The 13,450-nt window shown below is 40.4% G+C and overlaps 1 long non-coding RNA gene across 6 annotated transcripts in view; it reads right to left on the bottom strand.

Annotated features, from left to right (window-relative positions):
• Positions 1-13,450, bottom strand: part of LOC141570624 (uncharacterized) — a 755,563-nt gene that overhangs the window by 652,454 nt on the left and 89,659 nt on the right. For 4 of the 6 annotated variants that reach the window (XR_012494839.1, XR_012494838.1, XR_012494841.1 and 1 more), the window contains exon 3: positions 8,420-8,756. The exons of 1 other annotated variant lie outside the window; for it this stretch is intronic. This is a non-coding gene — a long non-coding RNA (uncharacterized LOC141570624). The remainder of the gene's footprint in view (positions 1-8,419; positions 8,757-13,450) is intronic. One more of the 6 variants, XR_012494842.1, reaches the window with a different exon arrangement.

Here is a 13,450-nt window from a genome sequence, read left to right as displayed (position 1 = left end):
ATCAGGAACTCCTGGCCTTCAGCTAGCTGGGGACAGAACAGTTAACTGAGCGCTAGAGCTCTGTGTAGACCCTCAAGATGAAAGGTGAAGAGGCAAGGTTTCAGTAGAATGTTTAGAAGCTTCGTACCACACAGCTGGAAATGAAGGCTGAGCTGTTTTCGGAGGAATTTGAATTATGTGTACGGTCAATCAGGAACAATAAATGGATTTGTGTCCAGTGATAATTCCTCAAAGTTATAGATTTACAGTTTATTCAGCATTTCCTATATATTCTTTCACACTGGGCCTCAAAGCAGCTCTGTGCAGCAAACAGGGCTGCTACTTTCAATGTTGTTTTAGAGATAAGAGCTTCAAGGCTCAGGAGATGAAAATAGTTTGTCCCTTTGAACCAGATACGATTGGCGAACTGGGGCTCACACTTAGGTTTTTCTGAGGGTTCTTTCCACTGAGCAGTCTGCCTAGGGTCCTCAAATCCAGTCACTCACGGACTAAGGAATTCACCCACTTAGCCACCTTTCCATTTGACAAATATAAGAGTCCTATTAATCTAATATTGAACTTCTATTAGTCTCTTTGCAGTGTACTGAAACACAAAAAACAAATTCCCATCATTACATAAGTTGTAACAGTGATGAAATGTATGTCTCTTTCCCACTCCTACCTGTGTTCTCTTTTCATTTTTTTTAATTGCTTTTGTAACTCAGGATGAATTAGAAATGAGAGGAAATTGAAATTAAGCACATGACAAAGTTTTGAAGGGTGGAATCCAGGCCCTCATTTCTAGGCTTTCGAATGGAGATCTGACAATAGGAGCAGTTGTGTCACTGCACTCTGTGCAGTCATTTTATTTTCCTGAAAACATTTGCCCTTGCTACAAGTGGATTAGAGGTTAGAATGCAGGATTGGCAGGCCGGATTTGTGGTTTCTATTATTAGCCCCGGCAGTTTTATCACACAAGGGGGAGTCTTACGTAGTGTGGTTCACTGGAGAAAGAACTTGATTGGAAGACAGCACTGGCCCTCCTGTGAATGACAGGTGGTGAGCGCCATAGCTGAGGGTCAGCGAAGGTAAGCGTCCAGATCTGGGTGGAGGTGAGATCCCTCCGTCACTGAATGATTCAGCCCTGTACGGGGGGAACTGCAGAAGAATCCTATTAGGCCTCCCTCCACAACTTTCCATAGTCAGAAGAGAAGCCGCATTTTTATGAAGGCCTACTCAAGGAAGAGGGAAGGACCCTGAGTATTGCTTTCTCAATGTGCTTCAGGGTCTGTGAACAAACCTACCCACTGTGTGTGTGTGTGTGTGTGTGTGTGTGTGTGTGTAGCAGACCAGAAGACAACTAAAGTTGGTGGGAGAAGCAGGGATGGGGATGGTGGTGATATGTTTTCAGATAATTGCTTGTGTTTCCTCGACTTCAGAAATCATGATCTAGGCTGGACCAAAGAATTTAGGCAGGAAAGGGGAGAAAAAAGAATCTTGTGTACACTCTTAACTCTGTGATCAGTAATTGCCTTCTGAGCCTAAAGGGATGAATTAAACCAAATATGTTCAAAGCTCACTGTGTAAGCCCTGCATTGTTTCCAGACCTTTCCACGTTGCTCAGAGCACCTATGGAACCCTAACCCAAAGCTCCAGCACCCAATATTCTAACCTCTAATCCACCTTTGGCAGGAGAGGCAAATAACTTTGATCCTGGATTCTGAGTCTCAGCATTGCTTTTCTGTCCCCTACCCATCTTCATTTGATAGGTTGGTGCAAAAGTAATTGTGGTTTAAAAGGTTAAAAATAATTGCAAAGGGGCAGGGGGTTGGCTCTGTTTGTTAGAGTGCAAGCTCTTAGCAACATGGTTGCTGGTTCGATTCCCACATGGGCCAGTGAGCTGCACCCTCCACCAACTAGGGTGAAAAGCAACGATTTGACTTGGAGCTGAGCTGCACCCCCCACAACTAGATTGAAAAAACAACAACTTGACATCCTGGAAATACACACTGTTCCCCAATATTCCCCAACAAAAAATAATAATAATAATTGCAAAAAACCACAATTACTTTTGCACCAACCTAATAATTGTGTTTTTTGCCTTCTCTATCAAGAAAGCTCTGGGTGACAACCTGCTAACTCAGTGCCTCTGGGAATGCATGCAATGAACTCAAATTAATTCATTTACTCAATCATTTATCCAGTCAAGAAATTTATTTGTATGCTTATTATGTGCCAAACAGTGTGCTAAGCCCAAGGATAGCGTAGCAATAACAAAACAAGACAAACTGCATGGTGTTTGCCACATGGAGATAGAGTCAAAAAAAAAAAAAAAGATCACACGTATATTTTTTGCAATATATACCACAATATATAATTATAACTTGTGGTAAGTGTTGGGAAAGAAAAAGTCGAGATTATCTAAGAGCTCTGAAGTTTCAATCCGATGGTAGAGGCCTGGCATCTAAATACTCCCGATGCCAACTGCCCACTTTCCTGGATTTCTGGCTATCGCCCATTCTCACTGCCTCCATTCTTGGGTTCCTCACACTTCTGAGGTATTCTTGCTCTAGAACTAGACCTCATCCTGGAACATGTGGAGAGCCACCTCCCTTCCAAGTGTGGGCCCCATTATTGTTACATCCAGTTCCATTGGACAACGACTTCACTTGAACTCAAGTATGAGATTTGGAGACCTACACTCTTAGCCACTAGCCCTAATACGAGAAAAAGTGTTCATTCTTTTCCAAAACTAAGTTTTTAAAGCAAAGCTAGTCCTAAGTTTGCGGAAATGGAACCGATCTATCCAAGGAAAGGAGCAGAGTTCTGTGGCAACACAGGACTGTTGCTCAGTAGACCCTTGTTCTGTGTTCTCTTTAAGATGCTTGGGTGCTATGGCAGAATGTCTGTGTCCCTCCAAAATCCATATGTTGAAACCCCCACTCCCATTGTGTTGGTGTTTAGAGATGAGGCCTTAGGAGGTGACTGGGTTTAAATGAGACCATGAGTGGGAAGTCCCCATGACGGGTTAATGCCTTTAGAAGAAGAGACCAGAGCTGCTTCTCTCTCTCTCTCTCTCTCTCTCTCTCTCTCTCTCTCTTTCTTCCTCCCACCCCCAATCACGTGATGACACAGTGAGAAGGTGGATATCAGCAAGCTAGGAAGTGGCTCTCACCAGACAACGAATCTGCCAGCACCTTGATTTTGTGCTTCCCAGCCTCTAAAATTGTGAGAATAAATGCCTGTTGTTTAAGCCATCCAGTCTATGGTAGTTTGTCATGGTAGCCCAAGTTGACTAAGACAATCGGGCCCTAAGGGTCAGGAAACCTGAGCGCTAGCGTGACCACTAACCTTGTCTCCTAACAGTGAGGAGGTGTGATTTGCTTAGGTCTGGGGAGAGGCTCAGCTGGGGGGTGAGAGCACATTCATGGATTCTTTTTTAAAAGCTGAAAAGTGTAGGGGTTCATTTTCTAGGATGTATCAAAAAGTTGCTTCTCAACTAATCAGAAACAGTTTTGGAAACATGGAGGAAAAACAGAGGGTTGCTAGAGGGGCGGGGGGGTGGGGATAAGGGGAAGGTGAGAGGTTTTGGGAACGTACAGAGAGATAGTGGATGGGGGGAGGGGGGTTCACACAGTGTGAGGGATATAAATGATAAACGTCTAAGTTTTGCTTTGTCTTGTGCACCTGAAACTAATTTAAAAAATAAATAAATAAAAATTAAAAAAAAAAAAAGAAATGAAAAAAAAAAAGTTGCTTCTCTGTCAAAACCAGTTTCTAAATGCCATGTACAGTTTGTACATTATCTGTGAAAGGCTAGCATCTTGCTACTCTAAGTCATCCATCTGGTTCTTTGATAACAAGTGGAAAAACCAGGTGGGAGAGGGTTAGGGCTAAACATGGAAGAGGTTGGGTACAAGAAGGGAAAGAGCCCAAGACTATGTGACTGTGTTTGTAGTTGTGAATACATTTTTTTCTTGATTTTCCTTTTTCATATTAATAACATTTTGTTCAAGTTTAAATAATATTTAAGGAATGATGACAGGCCAGATATTTGGCTAGGATCTGGAAATCAAATGATAAACAAGATTGCCATGGTTCCAGCCTTCAAAGAGCAGCATATACATACAATAGGATATATTCAACCTCAAAGGCAGAATCTAGGACAGGCATCCAACCCAGATATGGAAAACAGAGAAGGGCCTAGGCTAGAAGAAGGGATGTCTCAGTTGAGGCTGTTGCCACCTTAATGATGACATAAAGGTGAATGACATAAAGTTGATGGGCCATAATTTACTCAAACACTTTTTAATTGTAGGAAATTTCTCTCTCTCTCTCTCTCTCTCTCTCTCTCTCTCTCTCTCTCTCTCTCTCTCTCTCCTATTGTAAATAATAATGTTTGTAAACCAGCCCTGACAAATCATTTGTCACACCAGTGGACCTCATTGTTATCTATCAAATGAGCTGGGCTGATTCTGATTTGGTTATCTGGGAGGAGAAAGAACTCCCTCATCTCTAAAGTTCAATGAAATGCATCCATATGTAGGTGATTTCACTTTGCAGATTGTACTCAGGCAATAACATATATTATTGGACCACTTCTGACCCAGAGTCTGACACAGAGATATTTCTTCCTTTCAGTATTTACCATATATACAAGAAGATTGAATTCATTGTAGTTTTCATTTAAGTAAAGCCTAATTATGATAGTACATTTTAATATGGTTTCATGAAAAAAAAAATCATATCATGTTTTCTAAGGACAAATATAAATTTTTGGATTAGCTGGATTTTTAAAAGTATCTGTGCCATTGTTCACTGAGTAGAAATGGTTTGGGTATTATCTGTGGTTTGTATTATCTATGCTTTTTTCCACTGGGACATACAGTAATTGAAAGTTGGGTACAGACTTTACAATTATGCTTTTGAATTGATCAAATCATCTTAGAGTTGCTTTGTAAAGCTTAATTAATGCTTCGCAATTGCTTTAAGATCTTATTAAAGGCATGGAAAGTTTTATTCTGAATTGTGATATATTAGACTTCCACATTATACCTACAAAGAATATGAGATTTCGTTTATGTCAAAATCTGCTAATGCAAAGTAGGAAAGGAAATAATTGAGGAGATGATCGTCTCCAAAATGAAACATAAATGATGAAATTTCCACTCTGCCCCTTTGTGCAATACATTGCCTAGGAGAATCATCCCTATCTTCAAAGCTCCTGTAATTTACATCTTAGAATTTATAATGCCTAGATTCATTGTGTGCCATGCTTGCCAAAAGATGACCTCCAACACTCAATCCGAGAAGTTTCAGATGCAATTTACTCAATATGCCTGTAAGCGTAGAGGGGAAAAAAAAGAGTAATGCTAAAATATTCTTCCTGAATTCTTATGTAAGTTTCCACTTGTATGATAAATGTGAAATAAAGAGATTCTAATTTCTCTGTTGATAATATTCTCTTTAAACAAATGGAATGCATATTCTTCAACAATAAATTAAATTGGTTAGATCTGATTATCAATTGTGAAGGAGAAACCATTTAATTTTTTAAATTATTTGAAAAACAGATCATTCTTCTACCTGGAATGGCTAAAAAAAAAATCATAATAATAACAATTATCTTCATTCATTCGATTCAGGATAAAAGCTTATGTTGAAATGTTAGCCAACTATTTTGTTTTCGTCATATTCTTCTTTTGTATTTAAGGCATTCATTGGAATAATTGTTTTTTAAAAATGACAAGAACATAATCTTTTGTAAGTAAAAAAAAATCTTGGCTCAGGACCATTTTGCTATATAGATGTGTACGTAGCAAGGGCTTTTAAAAAGTTAATTAAAAACTGAATTGCTAAAAGGGACTCAAAATCATGATGGTGATTCAGGAATACTAAATGGGAACATTTTTCAAGACAGAAAACAATTAGTACTCAAAGGACCTCCACAGATCAAACTGTTTCTTGTTTGGAATACTCTCCCGCGGTACCCACCACTACCCCTATCTCTTCTCCAAGTCTCATCTCAAATGTCGTTTTCCTGCATAATCTTTTTTTTGAGGGTGTGGGGCAAACCTAGAAAGATTTAGACACGTCCTTCTGAGAGCCAGGCCAGGGACTGAGTGCTAGAGATACCAAGACTAAAAGGAAAGAGACTCTGTTCCACCCCTCAAATGGGGGGAAAGCCATAATTAGACAAATTGCAGTCCAACAGAGAAAGTGTCATTACAGCAACACGATCAAGTAGGATCCAGGCAAAAACAGGAACATGTATTTATAGTCTTGATGTTTCCACAGTATTCTCTCCATACTTCTACCATATCAGCTTATTTGTATTCAGGCCAATCTACAGACTAAACTGGGAATTCCTTCATTCATTCAAAACCACACGTGGAGTTTCCTCTATGTGCGAGGCATTGTGCTAAGCACAGCAGGCATCTTTTGGGTTCCGATCAAAAGGTAACCCTCACCATCATGTACGCAGAGTCCAGCATAAGCCCAACAAACATGACAGGAGTCTGGTGGATTTTTGTTGAATAAACAAATAGTGAATTACCGAATGAATTCATATTGGCAAATAGTAGAGACTGTTGAAAGCAGGAAGCAAAAACATACACGTTTGCTTTTGACTGGGCACAACTCAGAAAGTTGAAGTTGATGCATTACGGGGTGTGGGAAACCAGCTTTTTTGTTTTGTCCTTCTCAGTACTATACCTATAACTTACCAGTCACCGGGGAAAATTCAACATATTTTCAACTCCTGAATCTACAATTAAAGAAAATCAAAGAGAAATGAAGAACTAGGAAACTGTTTACATCAATTACTGTAAAGAACTTTTTTTGCTCTTGGAGCATGAGTGTGAAAAAAATGAAAATTTAAATATGAATTTTAGTAATTTTAGGAAAATGTTTATGGCAGCCTTAGTTATAGTAGTTAAAATAAGAAACGACCCAAAATATCCATCAACACGGTGGTGGACAAATTGTAGTATCCACAAACCAAAATAAAAAGGAATACATTTCTGGTATGATGCAACAACATGCATGACCCTCAAAAATTGTTATGTTGAGTGAGAAATGCCAGACACAAAAGAGTACATACTGATTGATTACATCTATATGAAGCTCAAGAAAAGGCAAAACTAATCTGTGGTGGCAGAACAGTGGTGGCTTGGGAAGGTGGAGCAGGAAATTGACTGGGAAAGAGCAGAGGGGAATTTCTGGGATGATAGAAATGGTCTGTAATCTTGTTTTGTGCAGCAATCATGGGTGCATACAGTTGTCAGAATTCATTGGACTGAATCCTTAAGACCAGTGCATTGTATATAAATTATACCACAATAAAAAAAATGTAGGAACAATACATGTGAAAACCAAGAACAATTTTCACCATTGGGTGGGCCGCTGTATTTTGGAGGCAACAAATGGCACATTTGCTTATGCTGCTCTGACCGATTCAGTATCTAACCCATAATGCAGCCCATTTTGAGTGGTGACCAAGTAAAAGAAGACTCTACAACTAGGCCAGGTTCTAATTATCATTTCCTTTCCAGAATTTTCATTTAAAATGTAATCTTAGAATCCTCAACTTCACTTTGTAGACTTTTAAACATGCTTCCTAAAAACTATATTACTTTTGTAAATTATACTACACTATGTGTACATTACATGTATAATGTTTAGTGCCTCTAAGATATGGCACTGAACCAACTAATGATAGAGCCTTTTGTCATATCAGCCTCTACTCAGAAATTAGCAGAATTTCGTTCGATATGTTTATTTTTTGTGATTTAGTTCATTTGGCACCAGTGTGCTGTCTCCTTCATGAACACGCACACAGATTACAGGGATGACAACAGGACATGTTTTGAGTTTTTGCCCTCGGAGGTGGCGAGGTTTCGGCCTGACTGATTCACACCCTCTCAACTGGCTTCCACAACCCAGCACACGTATTTGTAAGGCAATATGTGCGGGTTAGGGATTTAACAGTCTGTGGTGACTGAAACTGAAGTTCCCGCTCACTAAGTGGATTTGACTCTATGGGAATGAGAACCCTGACCTTGGCCTCATTAGCACTCCCTTCCAAACAGCTAAGTGAATCCGCCACTGGCACATGCCAATAATAAACAGAAAACACGTTGGCTTGACAGTGACACTCAGGTGGCTATGTGGCCCTTCTTTCCCACCTTTGGTGATATGAAGCAAATTCTCAAGCTCTCTGATCACCAGAATCACAGTCCCATCATCACTGCTGCACTGCTTTTCCCTTCTGTGCCCTCCAACAAATATGCAAGTAGGAGGTAGGACGTTATCTCTACAAACAAGGGTTTATGAGAAATATCGCAATGCTTCCTTTTGTTCCAAAATCAAAATACATTTGAGTGTAAGTCCTCATCTTACTGGGCCTCCCAGGGTTGTGCAAAAGCCTCTGGGAACTTACCTAGATCGACTTACATCATTTAGACCAAGCCTTCTTGTCGTCATTCCATACCAATCATCACCCACGTGCTCAGTGTCCAAGCTGTCATGCTCCCTTAAGATCAGACAGCTCTGCTGATTTCTGCCAAGGTTGGCACAGAAGTCTTTGCCAGGACTGAAAGCCCCAGAGCCTAAAGTCCAGCCTCTCTAGGTATAACACACGGTCATTCCTCTCCAAGTTCTTCCCCAGTGTGCTTCAAGGGAGCTGGGCATGGGCATCTGCTTTGTGAAGAGCAAAACGAAGACCACCATTCTTTCTCAGTCTTAAAGCGTCTCTCCTTCTTGCTGCTTCTATCTTCCTTGGGGTATGGTGTGAGGAGGGGGAAAAGAAAAGAGAAAAATAAAATAAGAATATATAAATTAATATTTCAACTATGCAAACATATGCACATCTCCTAACAATATCACCAATAGCAATATATTAATCAATATAGCTGGTTTTGATTTGAAACTCTATTGCTGATCAGCTGTGAAAACTCAGACAATTTACCTAAATACAAAAAGCCTCACTTTTCTCATCTATAAAATGGGAATAAAGTTTAGCCCAACTATTTTACAAGTCTATTATGAGCACTAAAGGAAACGTCAATGACCTTGTACCATTTACAGAGCCTAAGTGTTTTCCATTATTAATTCATATATTTTCTATATAATCTTTTAAATATGTGACAGTGTTTTATCATCAGCAAAGAATGGCACAAAAGTTATATACTGTTGTACTTTTATAAATGAACACCCAATAATCATATCTTGATATATTTTCAAAAGTTTCTTCCATGCCTGCCCCAAATCACCACATTATATGCCACATATTCCCACATTCTATTAATTGTAAAGAACTTTATTCTAATTATTTTCACGTTATCATCCAGACCCAAGTCCAACCTTATATATGATGGCCTTATGTTTCAGCAGCTGTTAATATGACTAATGCTTTTTTCTCTACATCAATTTAAAATTTAAAAGACTACCAGAAAACACCTTCACTATCTTGTTTTAGGGCTATGTCAAGTCACTCGTCATAATCCAGTCTGCAGGGACCTTGATCCCACAAGACATCAAACTTGTGTGCTGCATAGAGGACATCATGATGTTTAAATCTGATAAACAATAGGTATGTACATTAGATGCCTAAGGCACATGCTTGTTAGAGGGTAGAATTTACAGACCATGAAATCTAGGCATCAGCCACCGAGATGAGGTTTCTAGGGGTCCAATGTTCCAGATCATACTGGATATTCATTCTGGATATTCCCTCCAGAGTGAAGGACAAGTTGTTGCACTTTGCACCAACTATAACCAAGAACAAGTTTCACCATTGGGTGGGCCACTGTATTTTGGAGGCAACAAATGGCACATTTGCTTATGCTGCTCTGACCGATTCGGTATATAACCCATAATGCAGCCAGTTTTGAGTGATGACCAAGTAAAAGAAGACTCTACAACTAGTCCAGGTTGTAGACTGTAGACTAATCTAGTGCAAGCTATACTGCCTGGGCCTTATAAATCAGTAGATCCTACAGCACTTGATGTTTCTATGGTAAATAGGGATGTTATATGGCAAACCCCAAGAGGATGCCCACGGTACACACTCAGGGTTTGAAGGAAAGCAGCGCTCTCTCTTCCAAATAACTGTTCTCTTTTGAGAGGCTGTTCACGCCTTGCTATTGAACCTTATAGAGAAGGAACTCCTGGCCCTGTGACTTGAACTGCTCATAGTTGACTGGGTGTTATCTGATTTATGAGGCCACACAATTAGGCATACGCAGAAACACTTCATCACCAAGTAGAAATGGCATGTGCAAAATCAGGCTCAAGCAGATCCCAAAGGAACAATACAGTCACATGTGCTGATGGCTCAGGCTCCCGTGACACATTCTTCTGTTACATTGCCATCTTTCCTTCATTCAGTGCTAGGTTTTTATGGAGATCTCCCTGTGAACAAATGACTGACGAAGTGTCTGGTTTACAGATTATTTTTTTTCCAATGTACTGGCAATCTAGGAATAGAGCATTTGACCCACAATCAGAAGTGTACTACAAAACAAACAAACAAAGACTAGGGAAGGGAGTCCTTTCTGTGAGCAGAGCTTTCAGCAATATACCTCACTGTCCACTTTGACTGGACTGAGAAATAGCCCAAGATATGGACAGACCTGCACTGTATCATGGGTAATCACTAATGGTTTGGCTGGGTCGTCAGGGATTTAGAAAGAAAGGATCCAAAAATTGTCTGCAGAGCAGACTGTAGATGGACCTCTTAAATTGGCACAGAGCATAAGGATATTTAGGTGAATGTTAAGTGCTATGTGAATGCTCACAAAGCCATCTGCTACAGACAAAGCTTTCAATAATCACGTAGAAAAGAAAACCAATTCAATGAATGTCTGTCAGTTTCTTTCTCCAAACACCCAGGTGAGGTACTTGCTCACTTGGTTTGTGCACACAAGACATGACAGCAGGAACTGAGGCTGTGTGTGGGCCCAATAACATGGACTTCCCATCACCAACTGTGATCTGGCTACCACCACTACTAAGTGCTCACATTGACAATTGCAAAAGCCAACACTGGCTCCTGTTGGTGGGGAAGAGTGACAATCCAGCCACCAGCTACCTTGGACCCCTTCCATAATAGAGGGGCTGCAAGTGTCTTCACTGGACTAAGCACTTATTCTGGATGTTGATTTGTTTTGTAAGACCCGGTATTATATTATATTATATTATATTATATTATATTATATTATATTATATTATATTATATTATATTATATTATATTATATTATATTATATCCAGTCTTATATTAAAATAAGACTGGGTCTTATATTAATTTTTTCTCCAAAAGACGCATTAGAGCTGATTGTCCGGCTAGGACTTATTTTCGGGGAAACATGGTAGTAGCAGCTAGCCTGAGAAAAAGATGGGATGACCTCCTAAAGATTTAGTTAGGGTTCTAGATGAGAAAACGTCCTGTGAGGTGGAATGAGTGTCCTACAGGATAAAGTATATGCTTTAAACCAATGACCAATATATGGCGCTTTTTCTCCCATAGCCAGAATCTATGGATCTGTTAATAAAGAGGTGAAAATGATAGTAGTTCCCCTGTTACTCTTAATAATCCACTTACAGAATTTTTGCTTCCTATTCCCACAACTTTGTGTAACAGGCACTTGTTAGAGAGCTTAGTTCCTAAAGGAAGAATGACAATTGTTCTATTGAATTGGAAGTTGAGATTGCCATCTGGCAATCTGAGTTCCTCATGTCAGTGAACCAACAGACAAAGGAAGGGGTTACTGTACTTGGTTGGGGTGATTGATTCTGTTGACCTGTATCAGTTACTACACAATGCTGGTAGGGAAAACTAAGTCTAAACTGAGAAGATTCTTTAAGGCATCTCTAAGTAATTTGTTATGTCCAATAAAAACAGGACTGGGGTAACCGGATGGCTCAGTTGGTTAGAGCACCAGCTCAGAACAACACGGTTGCCAGTTCGATTCCCACATGGACCAGTGAGCTGCACCCTCCACAACTAGATTGAAGACAATGAGCTACCACTGAGCTTCTGGGGGGGGGGGGCAGAGGGGAGGCTGGATGGCTCAGTTGGTTAGAGCGCAAGCTCTCAACAACAAGGCTGCCGGTTCAGTTCCTACATGGGATTGTGGGCTACGCCCCCTGCAACTAAGATTGAAAACGGCGCCAGGACTTGGAGAGGAGCTACGCCCTCCACAATTAGATTGAAAGACAACTACTTGGAGCTGATGGGCCCTGGAGAAACACACTGTCCCCCAGTATTCCCCAATAAAAAACAAAAAATGACAGGACTGAAAAATAATTCAGACCCATCAAAAATGAAGTTATGGGTCACCTGGTCTCCAGGTAAAGAATACTGACCTGGTAGCTGAAAGCAAGGGGAATGCAGACTGGGTGGTAGAAAAAGGAATGTATAAATATTAGCTGTGGTTTTGTGACCAGTTCCAGGAATAAAGAAAGAAGCAGATATGAATAGTTTCTTCCTCATTTGTTTCCATTCCTTTTCTTTCTCCCACTTCCTTATTATTTTATATAAACAGTGTTGGTGACAATTAACTTCGCACTATGTAGTCTAGTGAATAAACCAAAAAAAAAAAAACGTTATAACTTGGAGATGGATGTGAAGAGCATTAGAGACTTGTGTCTCCATTTTGGGGGGAGAAAGTGAAAGCATGTTTTCACCAAGTGACATGACAACTTGCTAGACCGAAGCATGACATAGTGACTACTGTAGTATACAAGTTTTAAAAGGGACAGGAGAGAGAGAGCATGCAGATAATTGATAACTAAAGGGGGATCTGTGATAGTTTATCCACCGATTGCCTTTCACACCTTCTATACTGTGCTCTGTGACACTGGGGCTGGGGACATGAGGACACATTTCTAAGACACTTTGGACAGCTTGTTCCAGTTAGATTCTACCAGTGAGAGGCACTGGGGAGGGAGACTGGAAGACTCCAACAACTGCCTCTAGCACAAATAGATGGCAAAGACGTTAGCATCATCTGGCATGCCAGGACAGCCATGCAGTGCCCTCTTAGCTATGAGGCAGCCCCTCAGAGATGTGAGCCAGCTGAGCGGGGCCCTTGATGGTCTGAGCACAGCTCCACGGCCCCCTCTCAGCCGTCTCAGTACAGCTAAGCAGTGGCCTCTGCCACACCCACTGCAGGCAGCGGCTCCTCACCTCTGCTCCCTGGTTCAGGGATCGCTGCCTCTTCCTTGTTTGTACTCCCAGCACTAGAGATGGTAACTACTTCCAATTTATTAATCTTTGGATTAGTGCACCACCTCCCCCCCCCACTTTCAGGCTATTAATTTCTTGTATTGAATCTTCTGTACTTAAAATGCTTGGTGTGGGTTCTGTTCTAACTGAACCCTGACAGATACTGGTATATATTTTAAAAGTTGATTATAAAAAAATGTTAAAACACATAGCCAAAAGGAAAATATTTCATATTTATGAA

This window comes from Rhinolophus sinicus, linkage group LG01 (genome assembly GCF_036562045.2).
Source record: "Rhinolophus sinicus isolate RSC01 linkage group LG01, ASM3656204v1, whole genome shotgun sequence".
Classification (NCBI taxonomy): domain Eukaryota; kingdom Metazoa; phylum Chordata; class Mammalia; order Chiroptera; family Rhinolophidae; genus Rhinolophus; species Rhinolophus sinicus.
This window is presented reverse-complemented; position numbering and strand designations above follow the sequence as displayed.